Raw genomic sequence first — 22,086 nt, 5'->3', positions numbered from 1 at the left:
TAGTTGTGTTGTTTGTCCATGTATGTTTATTCTTTAATTCTTCTAGGTCTTTGTTAATTGATTCTTGCATTTTCTCCATTTTGTTTTCAAGGTTTTTGATGATCTTTACTATCATTATTCTGAATTCTTTTTCAGGTAATTTGCCTATTTCCTCTTTATATATTTGGACATCTGTGTTTCTAATTTGTTCCTTCATTTGTGTAGTATTTCTCCACCTTTTCATTATTTTTTTTAAACTTATTGTATTTGAGGTCTCCTTTTCCCAGGCTTCAAGGTTGAATTCTTCCTTTTAGTTTTTGCCCTCCTAAGTTTGGTCCAGTAGTTTGTGTAAACTTCATATAGGGTGAGATTTGTGTGGAGTTTTTTGTTTGTTTGTTTTTCCTCTGATTGGCAAGCCTGAGTGAGGTGGTAATCCTGTCTGCTGATGATTGGGTTTGTATTTTTGTTTTGCTTGTTGTTTAGATAAGGCATCCTGCACAGGGTGCTACTGGTAGTTGCCTGATGCCAGGTCTTGTATTCAAGTGATTTCCTTTGTGTGAGTTCTCACTATTTGATACTCCCTAAGGTTAGTTCTGGAGAAGGCAATGGCACCCCACTCCAGTACTTTTGCCTGGAAAATCCCATGGACGGAGGAGCCTGGTGGGCTGCAGTCCATGGGGTCGCTAGAGTGAGCGACTTCGCTTTCACTTTTCACTTTCATGCATTGGGGAAGGAAATGGCAACCCACTCCAGTGTTCTTGCCTGGAGAATCCCAGGGACGGGGAAGCCTGGTGGGCTGCCATCTATGGGGTCGCACAGAGTCGGATACGACTGAAGCGACTTAGCAGCAGCAGCAAGGTTAGTTCTCTGGAAGTCTAGGGTCTTGGAGTCAGTGCTCCCACTCCAAAGGCTCAGGGCTTGATCTCTGGTCAGGAACGAAGATTCCACAAGTGGTTTGTATGGCATTAAATGAGCTTAAAACAAATACCCCAAAGTGAGAAACCAAAGATGAACCCCAGACAAATGGAGGTTACAGAATCAGGCAAATAATAATTAAAATAATTGAGTATACACATATTCATATACACCCATAAGCAAAGTCAAAACAGTCCAACAAAAATAAAGTACAACAGATTGACTTGGAGAACAAAAGAAACCAAAAATTATATCTACCAGTTAAGAACAAAACTAACTAAAGCACAAACTGGAAAACAAAACTAAAGCAAGGTGCCAGTTGTGGAATAAAGCAATGAAAATAAAACTAACAAATATGTTGAGAGGAAAGGAAAGAAAGAATAGATATGCAAGGTTAAATAGAGGTATATAAAGAAAATTTATATACATTAAAGATTACCTGCAAGGGGAAAATATCAGTAGGAAAAGCAAACAAAGGAATAAATGTAGAAAAAATAATAATAGGTTTAAAAAATTAAAAAGAAAAAAAAAGGTAAACTCCACAGAACTTCAAAGTCCAACATAGAGGCAGAGGTTTATAACAACAATACAAAATATGACAAGAAAAAAAAAAACCTCAAAAACTTAATTATATTTCATAGTGCCAATAAAATTGACAACTACAATGGGGGGCTGGGAGGGGGAAAAAAGAAAAAAAATCCAGAAGAATCTAGAGAACAAGTCAAAACATAGGAATAATAAATGTTTTTCTTGAGTCACTGCTGTCAGAGTCCTTTCCCTCGCTGGGAGTCACAGTCCACCTCACCTCCCTAGGATGCCTTCCAACACTGTGCTGATCTCTGGACCTGTTGTGGGGGCAGCTCAGATTCTATTCTGGTCCTACTCCTGTGTGTTCTTGCTTCCAACGTCCATAGCTGTCATAGCTAGTGCCTTTTCGTTTGTGGGAGCTCTCAACGTCCTTTTATATATTCCATAGCACAGAGTCTGCCTAGTTGATCCTGTGGATTTAATCTGCAGCTTGTGCAGCTGTTGGGAAGGTTTGGGGTCTTTGTCCTTAGCCACACTGCCCCTGGGTTTCAGTTGTGGTTTTATTTCCACCTCTGTGTGTGGGTTGTCCACTGGGGTTTGCTCCTGAGGCTTCCCTGGAGGACTTGGGTTTGGCCCTGTGAGGGCCAGGTGTGGAAGTGGTGCAGTTGCTTGGGTTGCAGGGGTTCTGGCAACACCAGGTACTCAAGGGAGTTGGCGGCTAGGGCAGCAGGAAATACAGTGCTCTAGAAGGGTATGGCAACCAGTATTGGCCAATGTTCTCCAGTGTTCCTGCCTGGAGAATCCCCCTGACAGAGAAGCCTGGCAGGCCGCAGTCTACAGGGTCAGAAAGAGTTGGACACGACTGAAGTGACCCTGCCTGCATAGATGCAAGAATTTTTTTTTTGGCCTGTGGAAGCTCTGCCCCTGTGAGAGTAGAGCATGAAGGTGGTGCAGCTGCCTGTCTTGTGAGGACCCTGGTGGCTCCAAGTGTGCAGGGACACAGACTACACAGACTGCCTCTGCCACAGGAGTTATGGTCCTCTCAGAGTCTTTTTTCGAGGCTTCTTTAGCTGGCGATCAGAAGGCCTCTTTGGCCAGTCTTTCTCCATAGTTCCACCTGTTCAGGCACTTAGAGGGCTCCCTTGCCTGGGATCCTTCTCTGTTGTTCAGCACATCAGGCACATAGAGGGGCTCCCCTTGGCTGGGGTCCTACTCTAGATCGGCTCATGAGGCACTTAAAGGGGCACCCTGGGTGGGGTCCAGCTCTGTAGTCCAGTGTGTCTGACGTTTGATGGGCCAGCCTCTCTATTGTTCAGCTGCTGATCCTGGCATTTGGGGCGAGAGAGGCTTCAGTGATGGCTCCACCCGCTATGCATGACTCAACAGTATCCCCTTGCTTCCATCCTTGCCCGCTTTCCTTCACAGACATTTCCCACCACAATCTCCTCCCTCACATCCCTTCAATCCATCTCTCTGCAGTCAACAACAGCCCTCACCCTGGGATTGCGCCTCAATTGCTAAACTCCAGCTCCTAGCCACTGCACCTTCCAGGGGACCCTCATCCCTGTCCAGGGTATGTATGGCTGTGGCAAGGACTGTCTGATTCTCATTCCATTTAGGCTGCCACAGATCAGTTGTTTCACTCTCAGCCTTAAGTGTTTCTCCTCTGACTCAGACAGTTGCCCTGACGGGGGGATCAGACCCCTGCTTCAGTTCCCCCACCCGCCAAGGGCAGGTCCAGTCTACTAACAGTCCTGTTTTTCTCCTTAGTTTCTTCATCCTACCGGGTTTTGTGTGGTTCTATATATTCTTTTCCACTGGTCAGGCACTCCTGTCTTCTCTCAGCTGGTGCTCTGCATGCACTTCTGTGTCTGAAGATGTATTCCTGACGTATCCGTGGAGAGAGATGTACTCCACATCCACCTCCTCGTCCGCCATCTTTAAATCTCCCCTGGAATGCATTCTTAAGTAAGTGTGGTTATATTATGCATCATTTTAATTCATATTTCTTGCTTTATGTTTTTTTGCTAACGACATTACTTGCTGTTTATTTTATGTTTATTTTAGACTATAGGAATAATGTTAGACAAGATGCAAATTTGAGTGATTTTTTAAGTTCAAGTTCAAAAATGGGTCATAAAGCAGAGGAGACAACTCACAACAGCAACAATGCATTTGGCCCAGGAACTGCTAATGAAATATACAGTGCAGTGGTGGCCCAAGAAGTTCTGCAAAGGAGATGAGAGCCTTGAAGATGAGGAGCACAGTGGCTGGCCATTGGAAGTTGACAGTGACCAACTAAGATGATCATTGAAGCTGATCCTGTTACAACTACACAAAAAGATGCCAAAGAACTCAACGTCGACCATTCTACGGTTTTTTGGCATTTGAAGCAAATTGGAAAGGTGAAAAAGCTTGATAAGTGAAGGCCTAATGAGCTGACCACAGATCAAAAAAAAAATCATCATTTTGAAGTGTCATCTCTTATTTTATGCAACAACAATGAACCATTTCTCAATGGGACTGTGACATTGAAACAAGAAGTAAATTTGCACAATCAGCTCAGTGGTTGGACCGAGAAGATGCTCCAAAGCACTTCCCAAAGCCAAACTTTGCACCAAAAAAAAAGGATTATGGTCACTGATTGGTGATCTGCTGCCTGTCTAATCCATTACAGCTTTCTGAATCCCAGCATAACCATTACATCTAAGAAGTATGCTCAGCAAATTGATGAGATGTACCAAAAACTGCAACATCTGCAACCAGCACTGATCAACAGAAAGGGCCCAATTCTTCTCCATGACAATGCCCAACTGCACATCACACAACCAATGCTTCGCTTCAAAAGTTGAACAAATTGGGCTATGAAGTTTTGCCTCATCTGTCATATTCACCTGATCTCTCACCAACTGACTACCACCTCTTCAAGCATCTTGACAACTTTTTGCAGGGAAAACTCTTCCACAACCAGCTGCTGCTGCTGCTAAGTTGCGTCAGTCATATCCAACTCTGTGCGACCCCATAGACGGCAGCCCACCAGGCTCCTCCGTCCCTGGGATTCTCCAGGCAAGAAAACTGGAGTGAGTTGCCAGTGTCTTCTCCGTCTACAACTAGCAGGATGCAGAAAATGCTTTCCAAGAGTTTGTTGAATCCTGAAGCCTGGAGTTTTATGCTACAGGAATAAACAAACTTATTTCTCATTAGCAAAAATGTGTTGATTGGAATAGTTTCTATTTTGATTAATAAAGCTGTGTTTGAGCCTAGTTATGATTTAAAATTCACGGTCTGAAACCAAGGAAGCAGAGACATCACTTTGCCAACAAAGGTCTGTATAGTCAAAGCTATGGTTTTTCCAGTAGTCATGTATGCATGTGATGTGAGAGTTGGACCATAAAGAAGGCTGAGAGCTGAAGACCTGATGGTTTCGAATTGTGGTGGAGAAAACTCTTGAGAGTCACTTAGACTGAAAAATCAAACCAATCAATCCTAAAGGAAATCAACCCTGAACATTCATTGGAAGGACTGATGCTGGAGCTCCAATACTTTTGCCACCTGATATGAAGAGCCAACTCATTGGAAAAGACCCTGATACTGGGAAAGATTGAGGGCAAGAAGAGAAGGGGGTGACAGAGGATGAGATGGTTGAATGGCATCACTGACTCAATGGACATGAGTTTGAGCAAACTGCTTGTGACTTGAACCCATATGTGTGGAAATCCAACCCAGCCAAAACTCACAGTCTTCCAACTAAGATCATAGACCTGGTTTCAGGACCTAATGAAGCTTAGGTTCTTGATGTCTCATTACAGAAAGAATTCAGTGAGAGACAAAGTGATAGGTAAGAAGTGGATTTATTCAGAGAGAAACACTCCACAGACAAGAGTGTGGGTCATTGCAGAGGGCAAGTGCTGCCTCAAAATGTGGTGTGGTTAGCTTTTATGGGCTGGGTAATTTCATAGGCTAATGAGTAGGCCAGCATAAATCTGGTGTGCTGTAGTCCATGGGGACACAAAGAGTTGGATATGACTGAGCAACTGAACAACAAAGACAAGTGGAAGGATTATTCCAACTATTTGGGGGAAGGGGTGGAGATTTCCAGGAATTGGACCACCACTTACTTTTTGGTCAATCTTAGAACTGTCATGGTGCCTCTGGGTGTGTCCTTTAGCTTGCTGATTGAGGATCAGGGTCTAGTCAGAAGTTGACTTGTCTGCCATCTTGGACCCATTTGATTCTAATCGGTTGTATCTTCAGGCTATGTCATTCTTTCAAAAGTTGTGCCTTACCCCCTTCTCTCCTGTTTCGCCTTTAATGGGAAGAGACTAAGTTAGGGGCCACTCTGTATCTTGAGGGGCAAGGGAACCACCCTCATCACCAAATGGTCCTAACAGAAAGAGAAAGTGAAGTGAAAGTGAAAGTTGCTCAGTCATGTCCAACTCTCTGCAATTCCATGGACTATATGGTCCATGGAATTCTCCAGGCCAGAATACTGGAGTGGGTAGCCTTTCCCTTCTCCAGGAGAATCTTCCCAACCCAGGGATAGAACCCAGGTCTCCTGCATTGAAGGTGGATTCTTTACCAGCTGAGCCGCCAGGGCAGCCCTACAGAAAAGGAAAAGGAACAGATAAAACTGAAGCTAAAATAAAAAGCCTTAGTAGACCCTGGAATGTGGAATATGGAGGTTCCTGGCTTGGCTAAAGAAATCCAGCCAAGGATTACTAAGTTAAAAGTGTTCTGGAGTGTCTAAATATAAGGTACAAATTTTTTATACCTGGGAAAAATCCTCAAAAATGTTTGTAACTTGATTACCAAAATGGGAGGCTGCTGGTCCAGCTAAATTAGTCATAACTGATATTTGGGCTTCCCTTGTGGCTCAGCTGTTAAAGAATCTGCCTGCAATGTGGATCATCTGGGTTTGATCCCTGGGTTGGGGAAATCCCCTGGAGAAGGGAAAGGCTACCCACTCTAGTATTCTGGCCTGGAGAATTCCATAGACTGTATAGTCCATGGGGTCACAAACAGCTGGACCTGACTGAGCAACTTTCACTTTCAAGAATTTTTCAGGGAGTCCTTCTGCCCTAAACTAAATGAGGAAAAGTAAAACATTCCAACACAGGTAAATAGGTATGTCAGCCCTTGAATATCATTCCGGTAGCCATGCAATTCTTTGAAAAAGAAAAAAATTTTTGAAAAAAAAAAAAACACTGTCCTTGTTTTTCAAATCTAGTCTTTATAGGACCAAAGGTGTGGCTCCTTAAATAATCCAAAGCCCACCAATCCTTTTACCATTCCCCAAACCTTCCCTGTTTATCTTAAAAGGCTTGTAAATATTAAACAAAGGGGAAACAAACCAGTCAATCCTAAAGGAAATCAGTCCTGAATATCCATTGGAAGGACTGATACTGAAGCTGAAGCTCCAATACTTTGGCCACCTGATGTGAATAACTGACTCACTGGAAAAGACCCTGATGCTGGGAAAGATTGAAGGCAGGAGGAGAAGGGGACAACAGAGGATGAGATGGTTGGATGGCATCACCGACTCAATGGATATAAGTTTGAGTAAGTTCCAGGAGTTGGTGATGGATAGGGAAGCATGGTGTGCTGTGATTCATGGGGTCGCAAAGAGTCCTACACAACAGAGTGACTGAAATGAGCTAAAGTGAACTGCAAAGAAACTTGCCTGTACCTTTGAAATGCAAATGTCCTTTCTGGTCTTATCAGGAACCTTATCTCTGCCTTCTTTCTAAAGTGCAAATTTTGAAGAGGATAAATAATTTAGAACTTGACTTGTCAAGGATAAATAGAAATCCTAAGTGTCTTTTCTGCAAACATTAGTAAAGAGTTTATCCATCTAGTCAAGTGAGCTTGATTTTTTCCATCTGCCAGAAATCCAATTTTAATCCAGCCTCTAAACTAATAAGTTTTACATTGCTGTACTTGACTCAGGGCTGAAATTTTGAAATGGGAGCTATGAGGCCACAGTATTTGTGTGTTCCTATGTATCTGTATATGTGTTGTAGTTGAATAGTGTTGGCAAAAATTAATTGGTAAAAGAACTCAATCGTTCTGGTTCAAGATGGTGAAGTAGAAAGACATGACTCATCTCCTCCTGCAAGAACACCAAAATTACAACTAGCTATTGAATAACCATTGACAGGAGGACGCTGGAACTCACCAAAAAAGGATACCCTATGTCCAAAGACAAAGAAGAAGCCAAAGCGAGATGGTAGGAGGGGCCTAAAATAGAATAAAATCAAATCCCATACCCTCCTGGTGGGTGACCCACAAACTGAAGAAGAATAATACCAAAGAAATTCCACTTTTGTGAAGGTTCTGAACCACACATCAGGCTTCCCAGCTGAAGGATCTGACCAAGGAACTGGGAATACCCAGGGAATCTGGCCTTGAAAGCCAGCAGGATTTGATTACAGGACATCCACAGGACTAGTGGAAACAGAGACTCAGTCTTGGAGGGCACAAGCAAAATCTTGTATGTACCAAGATCCAGAGAAAAGGCTCAATGACCCTATAGGCAATTGAACCAAAACTACCAACTTAAAGGCAATCTCTTTAACAAGTGGTGCTGGGAAATCTGGTCAACCACTTGTAAAAGAATGAAACTAGAACACTTTCTAACACCATATACAAAAATAAACTCAAAATGGATTAAAGATCTCAACGTAAGACCAGAAACTATAAAACTCCTAGAGGAGAACATAGGCAAAACACTCTCCGACATACATCACAGCAGGATCCTCTATGACCCACCGCCCAGAATATTGGAAATAAAAGCAAAAATAAACAAATGGGACCTATTTAAACTTAAAAGCTTCTGCACATCAAAGGAAACTATTAGCAAGGTGAAAAGACAGCCTTCAGAATGGGAGAAAACAATAGCAAATGAAGCAACCGACAAACAACTAATCTCAAAAATATACAAGCAACTCCTACAGCTCAACTCTAGAAAAATAAATGACCCAATCAAAAAATGGGCCAAAGATCTAAATAGACATTTCTCCAAAGAAGACATACAGATGGCTAACAAACACATGAAAAGATGCTCAACATCACTCATTATCAGAGAAATGCAAATCAAAACCACTATGAGATACCATTTCACACCAGTCAGAATGGCTGCGATCCAAAAGTCTACAAATAATAAATGCTGGAGAGGGTGTGGAGAAAAGGGAACCCTCTTACACTGTTGGTGGGAATGCAAACTAGTACAGCCACTATGGAGAACAGTGTGGAGATTCCTTAAAAAACTGGAAATAGAACTGCCTTATGATCCAGCAATCCCACTGCTGGGCTTACACACTGAGGAAACCAGAAGGGAAAGAGACACGTGTACCCCAACGTTCATCGCAGCACTGTTTATAATAGCCAGGACATGGAAGCAACCTAGATGTCCATCAGCAGATGAATGGATAAGAAAGCTGTGGTACATATACACAATGGAGTATTACTCAGCCATTAAAAAGAATACATTTGAATCAGTTCTAATGAGGTGGATGAAACTGGAGCCTATTATACAGAGCGAAGTAAGCCAGAAGGACAAACACCAATACAGTATACTAACGCATATATATGGAATTTAGAAAGATGGTAACGATAACCCTGTATACGAGACAGCAAAAGAGACACTGATGTATAGAACAGGCTTATGGACTCTGTGGGAGAGGGAGAGGGTGGGAAGATTTGGGAGAATGGCATTGAAACATGTGAAATGTCATGTATGAAACGAGATGCCAGTCCAGGTTCAATGCACGATGCTGGATGCTTGGGGCTGGTGCACTGGGACGACCCAGAGGGATGATATGGGGAGGGAGGAAGGAGGAGGGTTCAGGATGGGGAACACATGTATAATTTTTTTTTAATTAAAATTAGAAAAAAAAAAAAAAACTACCAACTTGTGTTGGAGGGTCTCCTGTGGAGCTGTGGGTCAGCAGGGGCTCACCACAGGAATGGGAGCACTGGCAGCATCAGGTCGGGAAGGTTCCCTTTGGCATAAGCCCTCTTGGAGTTCACCATTAACCCTAGTATAGAGCCTGTACACCCCAGGGCTGGGTCACCTCAGGCCAAACAACTACCAGGGAGGGAGTGCAACCCCACCCATCAGCAGATAATTAGGTTAAAGATTTACTGAGCAAGGTCTTGCCCACCAGAGCAAGACCAAGTTTTTCCCATGCCAGTCCCTCCCATCAGGAAGCTTACACAAGGCTCCTAGCCTCATCCATCAGAGGGCAGATAGAAGAAGCAAGAAGAAGCACAGTCCCACAGTCCTAAACAAAAATGTATTACAGAAATTCAATCATGATGAGAAACCAGAAAGTTATATCCCATATGAAGGGACAAGATAAAACCCCAGAAAAGCAACTAAATGAAGTGGAGAGAGGCAAACTTCCAGAGAAAAAAGAGTTCAGAAAAATGATAGTGAAGATGATCCAGGATCTCAGGAAAACAATGGAGAAGATGCAAGAAAAGGCTACCAAACACCTAGAATTGAACTAACAAACAGAGATGTATAATACACTGGAGGTGGTGGTTTAGTCGCTAAGTTATTTCTGACTCTTGTGACCCCACGGACTGGGAACCTACCCAGCTCCTCTGTCCATGGGATTCTCCAGGCAAGAATACTGGAGTGGGTTGCCATTTCCTTCTCCAGGAGAACCCAGGTCTCCTGCCTTGCAGGCAGATTCTTTACTGACTGAGCTACAAGGGAAGCCCGTATAATACACTAGAAGGAATCAATAGCACAGTAACTGAGACAGAAGCACAGATAAATGACCTGGAGGACAGAATGGTGGAAATCACTGCCACAGAACAGAATATAGAAAAAAGAATGAAGAGAAGTGAAGACAGTCTAAGAGACCTCTGGGACAACATTAAAGGCACTAACATTAGCATTATAGGGGTCCCAGAAGGAGAAGAGAGAGTGAAAGAACCTGAGAAGATATTTGAAGAGCTAATACCTGAAAACTTCCATAACATGGAAATGGAAATAGTCAACCAAGTCCAGGAAGCACAGAGTCCCAGGCAGGATAACCCAAGGAGGAACACACTGAGACACATAGTAATCAAACTGACAAAAATTAAAGACAAAGATAAAACATTAAAAGCAACAAGGGAAAAACAACAAATAGCATACAAGTGAGCTCCCATCAGACTATCTGCTGATTTCTCAACAGAAACTCTACAAACCAGAAGGGAGTGGCATGATATATTTAAAGTGATGAAAGGGAAGAACCTACAACCAAGAACACTCTACCTCTCCTTCAGATTTGATGAGAAATCAAGAGCTTTCCAGACAAGCAAAAGTTAAGGGAATTCAGCACCACCAAACCAGCTTTACAACAAATGCTAAAGGAATTTCTCTAGGCAGGAAACACAAGAGAAGGAAAAGACCTACAGAAAATAATCCCAAACCAATTTAGAAAATGGTAATAGGATCATACATATCAATAATAATCTTAAATACAAATGGATTAAATGCACCAACCAAAATACACAGACTGGCTGGGTGATGAAAACATGTGCGTGCATGCACTTCCACTTACCACATCACTCTGCTTGACCTCCCCAACTGCATGTAATTATTTTATATCATTGTTAATCATGTTTCCATTATGACTTGCAATTGTAATTATCTTTTATTTTTTGTCTGGCTATTGATTGTGAAAACTGATAAACATCTTTCACTATTGGGATTATGTAACTATTACTCGCTTAACACCATTATATTATGATTGGTCAATGGAAAATAATAGAATTCTTTATTACCAAAACTGCCATTTAGTAGAAAAACCTGTATTTTTAAAATCCAGATGAATATCAGAATTATCTTGGAATTTTTTGAAAAGTACAAATGCTCAGATATTGCTTTTTTTCTCCAAAGTTTCAGATATGTTTCTAATGAGCAGCCATGTTTAAAAACAACTGGACTATATGATTATCTTTTACTTTTATCTAGTTTGTTTCACTTTTTCTATTTCATATTCAGTGCTCCCATTTCATTTAGTTTATGTTTTCTAATTTCTCCACCTTTTTTTTTTTTTTTGGATGGTCTTTCTCAAGCCTCTATCAAGCATAGTAGAAAAGTTGTTGTATCAGATCAGATCAGTCGCTCAGTCGTGTCCGACTCTTTGTGACCCCATGAATCGCAGCATGCCAGGCCTCCCTGTCCATCACCAACTCCCGGAGTTCACTCAGACTCACGTCCATCAAGTCAGTGATGCCATCCAGCCATCTCATCCTCTGTCGTCCCCTTCTCCTCCTGCCCCCAATCCCTCCCAGCATCAGAGTCTTTTCCAATGAGTCAACTCTTCGCATGAGGTGGCCAAAGTACTGGAGTTTCAGCTTTAGCATCATTCCCTCCAAAGAAATCCCAGGGCTGATCTCCTTCAGAATGGACTGGTTGGATCTCCTTGCAGTCCAAGGGACTCTCAAGAGTCTTCTCCAACACCACAGTTCAAGAGCATCAATTCTTCAGTGCTCAGCCTTCTTCACAGTCCAACTCTCACATCCATACATGACCACAGGAAAAACCATAGCCTTGACTAGACGGACCTTTGTTGGCAAAGTAATGTCTCTGCTTTTCAATATGCTATCTAGATTGGTCATAACTTTTCTTCCAAGGAGTAAGAGTCTTTTAATTTCATGGCTGCAGTCACCATCTGCAGTGATTTTGGAGCCCCCAAAAATAAAGTCTGGCACTGTTTCCACTGTTTCCCCATCTATTTCCCATGAAGTGATGGGACCGGATGCCATGATCTTCGTTTTCTGAATGTTGAGCTTTAAGCCAACTTTTTTACTCTCCTCTTTCACTTTCATCAAGAGGCTTTTGAGTTCCTCTTCACTTTCTGCCATAAGGGTGGTGTTATCTGCATATCTGAGGTGATTGATATTTCTCCTGGCAATCTTGATTCCAGTTGTGCTTCTTCCAGTCCAGCGTTTCTCATGATGTACTCTGCGTATAAGTTAAATAAACAGGGTGACAATATACAGCCTTGACGAACTCCTTTTCCTATTTGGAACCAGTCTGTTGTTCCATGTCCAGTTCTAACTGTTGCTTCCTGATCTGCATACAAATTTCTCAAGAGGCAGGTCAGGTGGTCTGGTATTCCCATCTCTTTCAGAATTTTCCACAGTTTATTGTGATCCACACAGTCAAAGGCTTTGGCATAGTCAATAAAGCAGGAATAGATGCTTTTCTGGAACTCTCTTGCTTTTTCCATGATCCAGCGGATGTTGGCAATTTGATCTCTGGTTCCTCTGCCTTTTCTAAAACCAGCTTGAACATCAGGAAGTTCACGGTTCACATATTGCTGAAGCCTGGCTTGGAGAATTTTGAGCATTACTTTACTAGCATGTGAGATGAGTGCAATTGTGCGGTAGTTTGAGCATTCTTTGGCATTGCCTTTCTTTGGGATTGGAATGAAAACTGACCTTTTCCAGTCCTGTGGCCACTGCTGAGTTTTCCAAATTTGCTGGCATATTGAGTGCAGCACTTTCACAGCATCATCTTTCAGGATTTGGAATAGCTCAACTGGAATTCCATCACCTCCACTAGCTTTGTTCATAGTGATGCTTTCTAAGGCCCACTTGACTTCACATTCCAGGATGTCTGGCTCTAGGTGAGTGATCACACCATTGTGATTATCTGGGTCATGAAGATCTTTTTTGTATAGTTCTTCTGTGTATTCTTGCCATCTCTTCTTAATATCTTCTGCTTCTGTTAGGTCCATACCATTTCTGTCCTTTATTGAGCCCATCTTTGCATGAAATGTTCCTTTGGTATCTCTGATTTTCTTGAAGAGATCCCTAGTCTTTCCCATTCTGTTGTTTTCCTCTATTTCTTTGCATTGATCGCTGAAGAAGGCTTTCTTATCTCTTCTTGCTATTCTTTGGAACTCTGCATTCAGATGTTTATATCTTTCCTTTTCTCCTTTGCTTTTTGCTTCTCTTCTTTTCACAGCTATTTGTAAGGCCTCCTCAGACAGCCATTTTGCTTTTTTGCATTTCTTTTCCAGGGGATGGTCTTGATCCCTGTCTCCTGTACAATGTCACGAACCTCATTCCATTATTCATCAGGCACTGTATCTATCAGATCTAGGCCCTTAAATCTATTTCTCACTTCCACTGTATAATCATAAGGGATTTGATTTAGGTCATACCTGAATGGTCTAGTGGTTTTCCCTACTTTCTTCAATTTAAGTCTGAATTTGGCAATAAGGAGTTCATGGTCTGAGCCACAGTCAGCTCCCGGTCTTGTTTTTGCTGACTGTGTAGAGCTTCTCCATCTTTGGCTGCCAAGAATATAATCAATCTGATTTCGGTGTTGACCATCTGGTGATGTCCATGTATAGAGTCTTCTCTTGTGTTGTTCGAAGAGGGTGTTTGTTATGACCAGTGCATTTTCTTGGCAAAACTCTATTAGTCTTCCAAGGCCAAATTTGCCTGTTACTCCAGGTGTTTCTTGACTTCCTACTTTTGCATTCCAGTCCCCTATAATGAAAAGGACATCTTTTTTGGGTGTTAGTTCTAAAAGGTCAAGATATAAATACTATGTATGTATTTCAGAAAAATTATGAGCTTCTTCCTAACTATAATTTTTTAGTAATATGAATAGAGTGCTAGATTTCTAAGTAAAATTTCTAATTAAAAAAATTTCTAATTTTATTTAGTATGAATAGACTGCTAGATTTCTAATTAAAAATAGATGTGCAACAAGCAACAAAGGCTTACTGTATAGCACAGGGAACTGTAGTCAGTATCTCATAATAACCTATAATGGCAAATAATCTGAATAATAACATGTGTATATGTATAACTGAATCACCTTTCTGTGCACCTAAAACATTGTTAAGTCAACTATACTTCAATAAAATATATTTAAGCAAAAAACAAAAAGAATTCTAATTGACTTAAAGGAAATTAAGTGCTTATATAAATACTCAGAGATAGAAAATAATCTGCCAAAATGAATTTCAAGTTCATGTCATCTGAAAAATATTCAGTACTAAACTGATAGGACTTCCCTAGTGGCTCAGACAGTAAAGAAACTGCCTGCAATGTGGGAGACCCAGGTTTGATCCCTGGGTCAGGAAGATCCCCTGGAGAAGGGAATGGCAGCCCACTCCTGTATTCTTGTCTGGAGAATTCTGTAGACAGAGGAGCCTGGCGGGCTATACCTCAACCCCATGGGGTCACAAAGAGTTGGACACAATGAGTGACTAACACTTTCAGTTTCAAACTGATATCCGATATTTAAGATGACTTAGGTACTTCTGTTGTACCTAGGTTTCAGTTCAGTTCAGTGGCTCTTTGTTCTATGCTCTATGGACTGCAGCACGCTAGACTTCCCTGTCCATCACCAACTCCCAGAGCTTGCTCAAACTCATGTATCTCAAGTAGGTGATACCATCCAACCGTCTCATCCTCTGTTGTCCCCTTCTCCTCCTGCCTTCAATCTTTCCCAGCATCAGGGTCTTTTCCAATGAGTCAGTTCTTAGCATCAGGTGGCCAAAGTATTGGAGTTTCAGCTTTAGCATCAGTCCTTCCAAAGAATATTCAGGACTGATTTCCTTTAGGATTGACTGGTTGGATCTCCTTGCAGTCCAAGGGACTCTCAAGAATCTTCTCCAATACCACAGTTCAAAAGCATCAATTCTTCGGCCCTCAGCTTTCTTCACAGTCCAACTCTCACATCCATACATGACCACAGGAAAAACCATAGCCTTGACTAGACAGACCTTTGTTGGCAAAGTAATGTCTCTGCTTTTCAATATGCTATTTAGATTGGTCATAACTTTTCTTCCAAGGAGTAAGAGTCTTTTAATTTCATGGCTGCAGTCACCATCTGCAGTGATTTTGGAGCCCCAAAAAATAAAGTCTGGCACTGTTTCCACTGTTTCCCCATCTATTTCCCATGAAGTGATGGGACCAGATGCCATGATCTTCGTTTTCTGAATGTTGAGCTTTAAGCCAACTTTTTCACTCTCCACTTTCACTTTCATCAAGAGGCTTTTGAGTTCCTCTTCACTTTCTGCCATAAGGGTGGTGTTATCTCATATCTGAGGTGATTGATATTTCTCCTGGCAATCTTGATTCCAGCTTGTGCTTCTTCCAGTCCAGCGTTTCTCATGATGTACTCTGCATAGAAGTTAAATAAGCAGGGTGACGATATACAGCCTTGATGAACTCCTTTTCCTATTTGGAACCAGTCTGTTGTTCCATGTTCAGTTCTGACTGTTGCTTCCTGACCTGCATATACGTTTCTCAAGAGGCAGGTCAGGTGGTCTGGTATTCCCATCTCTTTCAGAATTTTCCACAGTTTATTGTGATCCACACAGTCAAAGGCTTTGGCATAGTCAATAAAGCAGAAATAGATATTTTTCTGGAACTCTCTTGCTTTTTCGAGAGTTCAAATAAGACTTTATTATATCTATTGCAGATTTGTTAGTAAGAAAAGTAACTCAACGTGGAAAAAACTTTTAATGAAAGTAACATATATGTTTTCAGTAAAATAAGGTGTGAGGAATAAAAAAATACTGAAAAGAGTTATCCATGATCAGGATTTTCTAAGATTTCATTAAATCTAGTTGGGTGAATGGGTTTTGTTCCTAATGGGCTAGGAAAAGACTGGATTTAGTTTTTCCCTCCAAAATATTCCCGAAATGCTGCTTTTGACAATAGATTGTGTGTGTGTGTTTGCCTTTACGTGATTTGTATTTACTTTTGAGAGCTCTGGTAACTTTGGTTGGAAAATAAGTATTGTAGGTGATCTATGATCTTACTTGACTAAATGTTTCAGAACTTCTCATATATAAAATTTTAAAATTCTTTTGATTTCCAGCTAATTTTGGGATGCTTTAGGTGGCCCCTGAGGCCTCTCAGAGAAATATTTAGCTAGAATTATTTGATAAGTTGAATTAAATGTAATCATTTGTAGTTCTAGTTATTGTAACTAAATTTCTTTATAGATTACACTGTAATTAGATGTTTAACCTTGCTTGGTAAGTCTTTTGTTATTTATAGATAATTATTTTTGTACTTGGATGCTTTTACAAGAAGGGCTTCATTATCAAGGAGATTCATAGAAAAAGCTATGGAAGCAGTTACAACAGTTCCACATCAACATGATGGCTGTACAAGGATTTCCAGCCCATACTGACTTAAAACAAGGAGCTGTCCTCTCCTGAGGCCCCTAGATCAGGCATCCAGAGATTTCTACTCCCTGACAGGCAGAGTCAACACCCCTACTCAGCCTTGAAGCAGTCACAGAAGACAGACTATCAAGGGCCACTTCCCATAAGAATATGAAAGTAAAGTCTCTGAGGGGGAAATGAAACAGGAGGGAGCGGGGCAGGGCACAAACTTTAAAAAAATGACATAGCCTGAGAACACAACATAAACTGATTAGAACCAAATAGGTCCAAAATGGCAGTTAACTTCCACCATATCTTGAGCCTCATCATATGCTCATTGTAACATATCAGCAAGCTAATTGACACACCACCACGACAGTGACCTACCAGGAAAGATCAAAAAGTGGATGGTGGACCAATTTCTGGAAATCTCCACTCCTTCCCCAAAATAGCTGGAATACACCTCCGACTCATAAGCCTATGAAATTACCCATTCCTATAAAAACTTGCCAACTCCCTACCCTGAGACCTTTCACCTTCTGAGATGGCCCACATTCTGTGGAGTGTGTTTCTCTCTAAATAAATCCACTTCTTACCTGTCACTTTGTCTCCCACTCAATTCTGTCTGCAATGAGACATCAAGAAATTGACCTTCATTAAGTCCTAAGACTAGATGTGATCTCAGTTAAAAAGATCGTGTCTTCAAGTCCCAATCTGAGTTACATGGTTTCATCTGGAGGGGCATCATTTTTTACAGGAATTACCGAGCTTCCTTCACCCACATAGAGGCAGGGAATACTTTCCTGATCCCCTTTCCCTATAGCCATCTCATGAAGTTTCTTATTTATTTATTAGGCTTTGCTGGGTCTTCGTTGCTATGCGTGGGCTTTCTGTAGTTGCAGCGAGTCGGGGCTATGCTTCATTGCGGTGCACCAGCTTCTCTTAACTGAACTTACTGAACTGAACTCTTGTTGCCGAGCACGGGCTCTAGGCCCATGGGCTTCAGTAATTGCAGCACGTGGGCTCAGTAGTTGTGGTTCCTGGGCTCTAGAGCACAGGCTCAAGAGTTGTGGTGCACAGGCTTAGTTACTCTGTGGCATGTGGGATCTTCCCAGACCAGGGATCAAACCCATATCCCCTGAATTCGCAGGTGGATTCTTAACCACCGGACCCACCAGGGAAATCCTCATCAAGTTTCTTTCTCCCCAATTTTTGTTTTAAAATTTTTCAACCAGTAAAGGTTTTAAAAAGCAAAGAGGGAATTCCCTGGCAGTCCAGTTAAGACTTGGTACGTTCACTGCCATGGACCCAGGTTCAATCCTTAGTCAGGGAACTAAGATCCCAGAAACTGCAGGGCAAGGTCAAAGAAAAAAAAAAAGGAGAAATTGTCTGGAAGACCCTCATGTTCTTATTTGCTTTGGAAGAAAGTTTTCTCACTACTGAGCGAAATATCTGTCCCTTAATGAAGATAAACCCAATGCAAGGTTTGCAGGGGATTGACTCATCAGTGGGGTGGAAACGCGTATTTCAAGGTTTCAGGACTGCATGCTAAATTGCTTCAGTCATGTCCGACTCTGCGGCTGCAAGACTGCAGCCCGCCAGGCTCCTCTGTCTGTGGGATTTCCCAGGCAAGAATACTGGAGTGGGTTGCCATTTCCTCCTCCAGGGGATCTTCCCGACCAAGGGATTGAACCAGCATCTCTTACGTCTCCTGCATTGGCAGGCAGGTTCTTTACCACTAGCGCCACCTGGGAAACCGGGATTGTCTAGAGGAAGCAAATGACCACAAGGGGGCGGTAAAAACCGGTGGATGAATGACGAGCTCTTGCTGGGAATGGGAATGAACAGCCTCCATTCAGCACCTGGAGTCTCTCTTGCTTATAGCGCAGAGACCCACCCTCTTAACTTTTATCATGGCACTTCTGTAGTGAGATGTCTCCTTGTCTATATTGGTTGGGGCAAGTAGAACAGGGGGTGAACAGGAATTAATCAGCAAAGATTATCCCTACCCAGTCCACACTATGTCTTTCCCCTTCCCAGGAGGAGGCAGAGGCCAAGAGCCAGCATGGGGTGTGCCAGGCTCTTGTTGTTAAATCTGAACTCCTTCTCAGGGGCTATCAGGCTGTGCCAGAAGGAGTGTAGTGAAAATGTTGGGTGTCTTTCAAGAGGATCTGAGGCAGGAGATAGATGGGCTCCAGGCTGAGCAGCTAGACTGTCCACTGTGGACAGAGATACTCCAAGATAAAGATGATAGCAGGAGCGGAAGAGGAGCTGTGCCAGATGAAAGAGAGACCACATATTTCTCATTCTCGAGGTCAAAGAGACTTTCCTGATTACACATGAGGCTCCTTGGGAGCCAAAATGGAGGGGTGCCGTCCCGTAGTAGGTAATGTCAACCTGCCCATAGGCCTCTTCACTAGAATCCATCTTGGCTAAGAGATGTGCGCACACATAGGGGAGGGAGATAAACCAGTTATGGACTCAGATTCAAGCAAAGCAAGATGACTGACCAGAGGAAACCCGGAAGAAATGCTCCATCTAAGTGATTCAAACCGCCACAAGGGCATGACTCTTGCTCTGAGCCCACGCATGTGTCTACCCACACGTACCCTTTTCCCTCCTAATTAACACTTTACCTGTTTCGCTACTTTCCATTTTTGTGTGGGGATTCATTTCTACAAAGCCGGTGGGCCTGTGCCTCATCACTGGCCACTGGCTCTGCTGGTCTGGTGGCTAGTATTCAGTGCCCTTGGCCTGACTTTAGTCTCTGGGGTACCTGGCTTTAGGCTCTGGTACCAGAATCCCGCTTCAAGGCACTGCAGGCCAAGGCCAACTAAACTCAGAACTGCCGTGGTATTTCAGGAGGTTAAAAAAAGGAAAGTGGCTCACTTCTTATGCATGCTTCCTGGGACTGAGAAGGGCCAAAGTTGTGAAACCCACGAGGGTTGGATACCTGGGCCTGCTCAGACCACGCATTCTGATACAGCAGCCCTCTGTGTAGGTATGGCCCCAACAGAAGAATGAAACGGCATAGTGCGCAAGGCCGTCCGCCTCTGAGGGTCTCTGGCCAGTGATGTTATCTCCTGCAGGAGGGCAGCAGAAACCATCCACCGAGCTGGGCTCTTGCTCTGAGAGATACAAGGCATTGTTCAGAGGATCTCACTTCCTACTTTTTCCCTCCCTCTTCCTCTCCCATCTTTCCCTTCTCCCATGGAAAATTTCGCACAGGCATGAGAAGGACAAAGAGAACAAGGTACCCTTGTACCTACCAGTCAGGTACAGTGAGCCTCTCATGACCACTTTTATTTCATCTCTATCCCTCCCTTTCCACTCCCACCACTGGATTATTTCACAGGAAATTCTAGCTATTATAACATCTTCTCCAGACATTTTAGGTTTCATCTCTAAAGGGTAAGAGTTGTTTTTTAAATCCAAGCACAGTTCCATTATCATACCTTGGTATCTTTTAATACCCAATCCCTACTCACATTTTCCTCATTTTATAAAGAATATATTTTTATAGTTGATTGGTTCAGTTCAGAAGTGAAAGAAACGGGTAGTCTCTCAGTTGTGTCCAACTCTTTGCAACCCCATGGAATGTAGCCCGCCAAGCTCCTCTCCATGGAATTCTCCAGACAGGAATACTGGAGTGGGTTGCCATTCCCTTCTCCAGGGGATCTTCCCAACCCAGGGATCGAACTTGGGTCTCCCACATTGCAGGTGGATTCTTTACTCTCTGAGCCACCACCAAAGGATCCACCTGAAATCCACATTTCACATTTGGTGGATGGGTCTCTTAGGTCTCTTTCTCTTTTTTAAAAAGTATTTTATTATGTTAATATTATTTTAAATAATTTTATTATTTTAATATTTAAAGTGTTTCCAAAGAGTTTTTTAAAAAATTAATGTAACCAGACAACTAAGTCATTTGTCACATTTAGCTCTCCCACTACCATACAAGATACTTGGTTCAGGTCAAAGTGCAAATTTTTTTGATCATCTTTATGTAAGTATTTCTTGTCTATCTAGAAAGAAGGTGAGTAAAGATTTGTTTATAGTTAATTCTATGTTTTAATGTTCACCATTCAAATATTTGAATTCACTTGATTCATTTTGCTTCCCTTTAAGTAGTAAAAATTGGTAGTGTCCTAGCTAAGCTTGTTGTTCATTTCTGTTCATCTTGGGACAAGCAGTGGTGGCAGCAGCCATCACTGAGAGCACAGGATCCTTTTTTTAATAGATCCCATCAGCAAAACTTTCGAGAGCAAAAAGAGGGTGCATACGAGGATGCTGAGACCAAAGGCATAAATTGCATGTGTGCTTACCCTGGCTCTCACACAGCATTGACAGAAGTGTCTGCATTTCTTATAACTACTATAGATATCAATAGTCTTATTTCTGTTTTGATTAAAATTTGTATTAGAAGATTATATATTTCATCAGTACAAAACATGTATATGATTAAATGTGTATATAAGGTATAAAGATAATAAAATGAGCCCTTATGTGCCCAACATCCAGCTTAAGAAATGGAACTCAGGAGGGAAGTTCAAGAGGGAGGAGACACATGTATACCTATGGCTGATTCATGTTGACATATGGCAAGAAACCAACACAATATTGTAAAGCAATTACCCTCCAATTAAAAATAAATTTAAAAAAGAAATGGAGCTCTAAGAGTATCATGAAGCTCCTCCCTCCTCACCCACCATGGTAAACCTGTCTTGAATTTTTATCAGTCCTTGCTTTCCTTTATATTTTACCACATATGTATGTATGTGTGTTGTTAAAGACCATATTGTTTTTTCTTTGTGTGTGTGTGTGTTTTGTTTTTTTCTTTTTTATATAATTTCACTTGTTTATTTTGCTGGGTCTTCCTTGCTGTGTGGAGTTTTCCTCTAGTTGTGGGGAGCAAGGGCTACTGTAGCTGTGGCTTCCCATTGTGCTGGCTCCTCCTGTTGCAGAGCGTAGGCTCTAGAGCACCCGGGCTTCAGTAGCCGCAGCACGTGTGCCCAGGAGTTGTGGTTCCCGGGCGCGAGAGCGCAGGCTCAGCAGTTGTGTTGCATGGGCTTAGTTGCTCCACAGCATGTGGGATCTTCCCAGACCAGGGATTGAACCTGTGTCTCCTGCATTGGCATATTCTTTACCACTGAGCCACCAGGGAAGCCCGAATATATAGTTTAGTTTTGCTTGTTTTTGAACTTTTCAAAACGTATTGTTTTATGTTTTGTATTTTTCTGATTTGCCTTTTTCACTCAACCTTATGTTTGCAGGATTCATTCATGTTGCTGTAAATAGTACATTTGCACTGCTAATGCCATCTCATTGTGTATCGCAGTTACTAATCCATTGCTCCATCAGACATTGGCTTACTTCCAGTTTTTGTTTTGGTTTTTTTAAATTACAGGCAAGTTTACCTTCAGTCTTCTTACTCCCATGCTCTGGTGCACGCGTATAAGAGTTTATACTTGGCTAAATGGTGCCAGAACAATTGATGAATTTACACTCCTACAAGCAG

The 22,086-nt window shown here is 42.1% G+C and overlaps 1 long non-coding RNA gene across 5 annotated transcripts in view; it reads left to right on the top strand.

Moving 5' to 3' along the window:
• Positions 1-22,086, top strand: part of LOC147369105 (uncharacterized) — a 70,127-nt gene that overhangs the window by 36,136 nt on the left and 11,905 nt on the right. Inside the window, exons 3-4 of one of the 5 annotated variants that reach the window (XR_015167263.1) lie at positions 2,902-2,995; positions 3,248-3,390. The exons of 3 other annotated variants lie outside the window; for them this stretch is intronic. This is a non-coding gene — a long non-coding RNA (uncharacterized LOC147369105). The remainder of the gene's footprint in view (positions 1-2,901; positions 2,996-3,247; positions 3,391-22,086) is intronic. One more of the 5 variants, XR_015167262.1, reaches the window with a different exon arrangement.

This window comes from Bos grunniens, chromosome 7 (genome assembly GCF_055505025.1).
Source record: "Bos grunniens cultivar Pamir isolate PY7600 chromosome 7, Bosgru_T2T1.0, whole genome shotgun sequence".
NCBI lineage: Eukaryota > Metazoa > Chordata > Mammalia > Artiodactyla > Bovidae > Bos > Bos grunniens.
The sequence above is the reverse complement of the archived record's forward strand: the minus strand, read 5'-3'. Positions and strand labels throughout refer to the sequence as shown.